The following is a 7,025-nucleotide window of genomic DNA, read 5'->3' as shown; positions in this document are numbered from 1 at the left end:
TTACAGCAGCAGCGTGATTTCGGATGCTCCGTCATCCATTTCACAAGACCGCTGCATAATTGTTGCCTGAAAGAGTCCTCCGGCTGCTTCTTCCACTTCAACCTCGGCTTGTACTTCGTCCTTTCCATAGCGGACTTCGAAGGCATCCTCCGACTGCTTAGGGTAAGTGCAAGGGACTGAGCATGCCAGGGGATTGTCTGTTACACTGAGAGTGACAGATTGACGTTGAGAAGCCCCTCCCTGATACATCCTTGCGATGATGGGGTTGCACACGCTCTTCAGCTCTTTCATCTTGTCCTCAAACTCATCCGCCTCGGCCAGGTGATTTTTGGAGCAGCATCCTCGATCTTCTTCTTGTCCGCAGCGTCCAACTTCCCAGCAATCTTCTCATCTCGGATGGTATTCCTCATGTTGTAGGCATAGTTCTCCAAGGAATTCTTCAATTCCACTTTCTTCTTGTGCTCCTCGTCCTCAGACTTGTACTTCTCTGCATCCTGCACCATCTTCTCAATCTCCTCCTTGCTCAGTCTCCCCTTGTCATTCGTGATGGTTATTTTGTTCTTCTGGCCAGTGGTCCTATCCTCTGCAGAGACATTGACGATACCATTGGCATCAATATCGATACATACAGTAATTTGAGGGATGCCACAGGGGGGCAGGGGGTATGCCAGATAGCTCAAATTACCAAGCAGATTGTTGTCTCTAGTCCTGGCCCTCTCGCCTAGCAGAGAAAAATCACAAGGAGCCTGTGAATGCGGCGTTTGAGTGCACTCCCTAGACACTGAAGTCACTTCAGATTGTTCACTGGAGGAAACAGAGACATCGTGATCAGAGACGGAACATGGCTCGATATTGAACTTGTGGTCTTCATCAGCAAACCCGAGCTTCAACTCGTTCAAAAGGTTGTAACAGTGGCACTCTTCAAAAGGTTGTAACAATGGCACTCTACAACCTTTGAAGGGAAATAGCACTTGTTGTGCTCATCAATCCATGCAATTGACCATACAAAACCAGTCAGCACATTCAATTGCAACATGCCCGAGAAGCTGACAACATACTTCTTCTCATCGATGCAAAACTCAGAAAGAGATCTGCGAAGTTTGAAAGATTCACAAATTATTGACTACAGGGATCGACGATATTATTGATGACTGTAAGACCTTCTTCTTTGCTGGGCATGAGACCACATCAAGCAATGCTTGGTCGAGCTCGAATGCCTATCAAAGTCCCGTCTTCTAGCCACCCATGCACTTATATGTGGGAAGGCCCCCTCGCAAGAGTTGGTTTGACAAGCATGTCAAGCAGCGCGACTTTGAACAGGGTGACTTAGTACTCCTCTACTCCGTTAAGGGACATAAACAGAAAATGAAATTTCGAGGCCTTGGCCCCTTCAAAGTTCGTGCGATCAGCCACACAGGCAATGTCAAACTCGAAACCTTTCTGAAAAGACTTCACTGCTAAGGCAGCTTGTGGTCAAAGGATGAAACAGGGCTTCAAAAGAGTCTGTGTCTTCTTGAAGATGAGTCTTCAAAAGACAACAGCACTTTAGCATAACTCTACTCATTTGATTCACTGGTCTTCCAGTAGCATGCCTAAATATATATATCCTGAACTAGAATCAGAGTCATTATCTACGATCCAGAAAGCCTCACATATGACCTCTTAGCACTTCATTGGCAAGTGTGAAATATCAAGCCTGAATGTATATACTACATTCAATAGCAAAGCCCATGTTAACAAAATCATAGACATCGACTCAAAATCATATATAGGCCAGATAAGATGGGAGTAGAAGCAATGTTCAAGCCTGTGAAGTATGTATGGGATCAATATGGAGATGTTTGTCAGCGTACCAAGACTATTCTCATAGATGATAGTCCTTACAAAGGATGTCCAAATCCTGTTGAGAATTGCATTTATCCAAAAACATTTGATATTGATCGTGAAGACTCTATCTTGATCAAAGAACTTCTACCATACTTGACTCGCTTAAGCAAATACCATAATGCACGTGAAGTCATCAAGTTTGATCGATATGGACAGGATCCAGTTCAATATGGACATAAATTGTATGCTCAATTCAAAGTTGTCATTGATGAATGGACTAGAGCAGAGAATGATGGTATTTCATCTTCACCATCACCACCACAGGAGACCATGATTGATAAACAAGGTATATATATTCAACCTTCAATTACTTCTTGCTTCAAGAGACCATCTATTATACAAACATCCTCAACAAATGCCTCACGTTATCCGTCTCTTACATTGAACAACTCACAATTATCCATGTTGAAGCAGACTCCTTTAGTCTCTACTTTCAAAGATATGGAAGCAATGCAACTTGCTCATGAGTTAGGATATCTCAAACATTTCATAAATGGTAGTACAGCTAAACATTTTATACAAAATTTGTAAAATTTGTATTTTTTCAATATACATGATGTAACAAGAAGGCGCTGACTCTATATGGACTAATTTTGACTTTCATAATAGATATATCCCTTACATTAAAAGCTTTTGCATGGCTATGAAATATATGCTTGTTACAAATTTAAAGTGTTTTATGTAATTACCTTGGTGTTTCTCAACACCACCAATATCAATGAGAGAATCTACTTGATGTTTTTTATTGTTTCAAAAACATTAGTTAATTGTGTTGAAATTTCTTATAATGTGGTTTAAATCCTATTTTGTACTTTACGATAGTCTACCATACAAACATACTCAACAAATGCCTCGCATCATCTATCACTTATATTGAACAACTCCCAATTATCCATGTTGAAGTAAACTCCTTTAGTCTCTACTTTGAAAGATATGGAAGCAATGCAACTTGCTCATGAGTTAGGATATTACAAACATTTCATAAATGGTAGTGTAGCTAAATGTTTTATACAAAATCTACAAAATTTATATTTTTTCAATATACATGATGTAACAAGAAGGCGCTGACTCGATATGGACTAATTTTGACTTTTATAATAAATATATCCCTTACATTAAAGGATTTTGTATGGCTATGAAATATATGCTTGTTAGAAATTTAAAGTGTTTTATGTACTTACCTTTGTGTTTCTAAACACCATCAATATCAATGAGAGAATCTACTTGATGTTTTTTATTCTTTCAATAACATTAGTTAATTGTGTTGAAATTTCTTATAAAGTGGTTTAAATCCTATTTTGTACTTTATAACCATCTACTATACAAGCATACTCAACAAATGCCTCACATCATCTATCACATACATTGAACAACTCACAATTATCCATGTTGAAGCAGACTCCTTTAGTCTCTACTTTGAAAGATATGGAAGCAATGCAACTTGCTCATGAGTTAGGATATCACAAACATTTCATAAATGGTAGTGTAACTATCTACAAACGTTGTATTTTTCCAATATACATGATGCAACAAGACAGTGACTCTATATGGACTAATTTTGACTTCCATAGTAAATATATCCCTTACATTAAGGGCTTTTGCATGGCTATAAAATATATGCTTGTTAAAAATTTAAAGTGTTTTGTGTAGTTACCATGGTGTTTTTAAATGCCACCAATATCAATGAGAGAATCTACTTAATGTTTTTTATTATTTCAATAACATTAGTTAATTGTATTGAAATTTCTTATAAAGTGGTTTAAGTCCAATTTTGTACTTTATGTCTTAGATAACAAATAACTTTGATTGATAATAAAATTTATGTCTATTTCTTTGGAAACACAAACCATTGGTCAAAGGTTAAATCTTTAGTCTTAGAAAAATCATAAACTTCTACCTTGGTATATAAATCTTTAATTTATGATATGAAAATTCACTTAGCTAGTCAAAGTGTGAAGCTAGTTAATTTTGGCCAAAGTCAATATCCATCTTGTCCATATATTTTTAAGATAGATAGAAATTTTGAATAAAAGATATTTATATATCATGCATATACATACAAAAAATATAAATGGAATGAGGAATTATTTGACATACTTGTGTCTATTGGTTTATACAAAAAAAGAACCATCGCATCATAGGTTATCCAAACTTATTACGATATGGTATTAGATCAAGTTATTAAACCACACCTAGTTAGTGGTGACTCTTTTAAGGTCCTAGTTCATGAAACTTATACATGTCACTTTAAATGATGCTATATCTAAAAGAAAAAACTTGTATTATAATATCTTCAAATCCATAACATTTTAAATTTTGGCCATGATAACATATTTTCATACAATGTTTAAGGCTCTTGTATTCTAAATTCTCTCTCCACTCCATCAAACCTTTGTATTCTTACATTAGACTTGGAAATTTCCTAGGTATATACTAGTTAAGCCTCCTTGATGTTTCCACCACCATACAACATCATATTTTGTTAGTATGATAGAAACGATAGAGGTGAAATCCAAATCTCGTAACAGCCACATAGCTTACATTCATCATTTAAGCTCTCAAGATGTGTGATCTCATATTTGTAACATACAAAGTGCCCTTTAAAGCTAAACATAAACATAGCGCTCTCTTTCATTCACAAAAGTAAGACATTCATTCAAAGTGGGACTTGGAAAATTCCCAAAATCTCTAATATGGTGTTTAAAAGTTTTGAAGTGCTCAAGCACTTTACTTTTTTCCTTAATGAAATATACCTAGAGTTTTCTAGATCAATTGTCAATGAATGTAACAAAATAATTATTGCCACCAACAGATAGATTTCGGGTAGGCCCCCAAACATCTGTGTGCACAATATCATGTATATTCTTACTTACATCTCTATTATGAAAAAATGGTTGGCTTACCTACTTCACAAATTGACATGCTTTAGAGACTTTATGTACTTTTGCAACCTTGAATGTAGGCAAACCGACCCTTTGGATAACATTCATTTCAACCTTTGCACATTTGCATGTCCAATACTTTTATGCCGATTCAATGTCTGCCACCGCATCTTCGCTTTAGCATATATAACAATATTTATAGCAAGGATTCCTGCATGCAAAGTAATCATGTGGCTAGCTTTGCTTCCTTTTTCAATCAACTTGTACTTATTTCTAAAGTCTTCAACAAAATAGCCCTTTGTAATATGCAGCTCTTGCTCTATCATTTGACCAACATATACTAAATTCTTTGTGATGGATGGCACATGTAAAATATTTGACAAACACTTTATTTGACCATCATGCAATGACAATGGAACTTTTCCAATATGTGAAATCGAATGATCTGAATAATCACCTATCTCTATATAACCTAGACTTTGTAAATCTTACATCTCTCAAAACCATTCAGCATGGTTAGTCATATGATTAGATGTACACATATCAATATATCATACATTATCACATGTCCCCTTTCCTATAATAGCATTTGTTATATGTCACATGATAAAAAAACATTCCTTTTTATCTTCATTTTATCTTGAAGACAATGCACAATTTCCATTAATGTTGCCACTACAAATGTCATCCTTTTGATCAAAACAATGGGCTGCAATATGACCTATTCTTCCATAATAATGATAGGTGATACCAAAATTATTAGAACCTTTGTTCTGCCATCCACCTCTTTCTTTGGATCTTTCCTTGTTTCTAGAATTACCATGGCCTCCAAAAATTTGTATGTTACTAAATTTTTTATTTAACGGGTTTTGTTCGTTACCGCTAGTATGACCCATACCATGACCTCTTGAAGAGGATCTGCTATGTTCCCTTCCTGAACTTGAGTAAAAATCTTGGACCTATTCACCGGTTCTTTTAGATGATTCACTCTACATGTTGATCTCTTTAATGATCATGAGATAGACCAACTCGTCAAAATCTTAAAATGGTTTTTTTACATACATAGAAGAGTAAAAAATTTCTAGGCATTCTCATTATTAGGGCCACCCAAAGTAGATGAGATCAACATATCATTTTGAGGCATTGCATCAATAGTTGCTAAGGCATCTACAATAATCCTACCTTCAAAGCATACTCATTTATAGATATATTCTCTTTTTTCAACTCTTGCCTGAGTTGAATCTCTCGTGCATTTGTATTTACTGAAAATATATTTTTAAAGGTTTTCCAAGCTACGTGTGAACTTTTTGCATTTCTAATATACCCTAGCATAGTGTTATCAATGAATATATATAGCCAATACATTACCTTTTTGTCTTTTTCATTCCATTCTTTCCATGGCTTTAGTTCTTCTGCAGTTGCAATATTACTCGGCTATGGTTCCTTTTCTTCACCTAAATAAACTCAAAGAGGCCTTTTCCAATAAGAAATTTTGTCACACAAAACAACAAGCAAGTTTTTTGCAACCCTTAACACAATGTTCACAATAATAAATTGGGCAACATTTTTTATTGATTGCTCAGTAATACACATAATCTGCAACCCATTTGTAAATAAACCTTGTGTTTCCTTCTTGACAAATACCTAAAAACTTATAGATTTGAAGTATGTAACCTATACCTTAGAGAATTGCTGACACAGCTGAAATTATAGTATGCCTTGAAATTGATGATAGTAATCCTATAGAGCTAAAATGGGGCCTAAAATGTCCTCAGATGGCCAAAAACATAGGGGTAGCCCTAAAGGGCTAAATTGCAAAAAATACATAATTTTTCTTGCTTATCAAATCTCACAGCAATTTGAGATTTTTCTTGTGCCTCCACAAGCATTATCCAAGGAAAAGAGAGGGAGAATGAAAGAGCTTCTTAATTATTGCTTTCTTGCCTAAGTCTTTGCTCCTTCTCCTTTATCTCAACCTTCAAAACTAGTCTCTCTTAGGAGCACCACTCTGGTACCATGTCAAGAATCATTTGGCGGAGGGACTTGCTTGAGTTATTGTGCTGAACAAACATAATACATATAAGAGACAGCTCACTCAAGAACACAAGAAAGATGGAGACCAAAATGTTCCCTTACTAGCTTTCCTTTCTTCCTCTAAGAATATAATATACACAAAGTATAGATAAGATATAATATATAGAAAAGTTTCCTATTAAGTCAAACAATACATAACTGATTATACTAATTGACAGGTAC

At 35.4% G+C, this 7,025-nt stretch overlaps 1 pseudogene; it reads right to left on the bottom strand.

Moving 5' to 3' along the window:
* Window positions 1-4,939, bottom strand: LOC148038074 (heat shock 70 kDa protein-like; annotated as a pseudogene).
* Between the last annotated feature and the right edge of the window lie 2,086 nt (window positions 4,940-7,025).

Source organism: Lygodium microphyllum, chromosome 3 (genome assembly GCF_053477565.2).
Source record: "Lygodium microphyllum isolate KBCC chromosome 3, Lygodium_microphyllum_v1.1.10, whole genome shotgun sequence".
In the NCBI taxonomy this organism is placed as follows: domain Eukaryota; kingdom Viridiplantae; phylum Streptophyta; class Polypodiopsida; order Schizaeales; family Lygodiaceae; genus Lygodium; species Lygodium microphyllum.
This window is presented reverse-complemented; position numbering and strand designations above follow the sequence as displayed.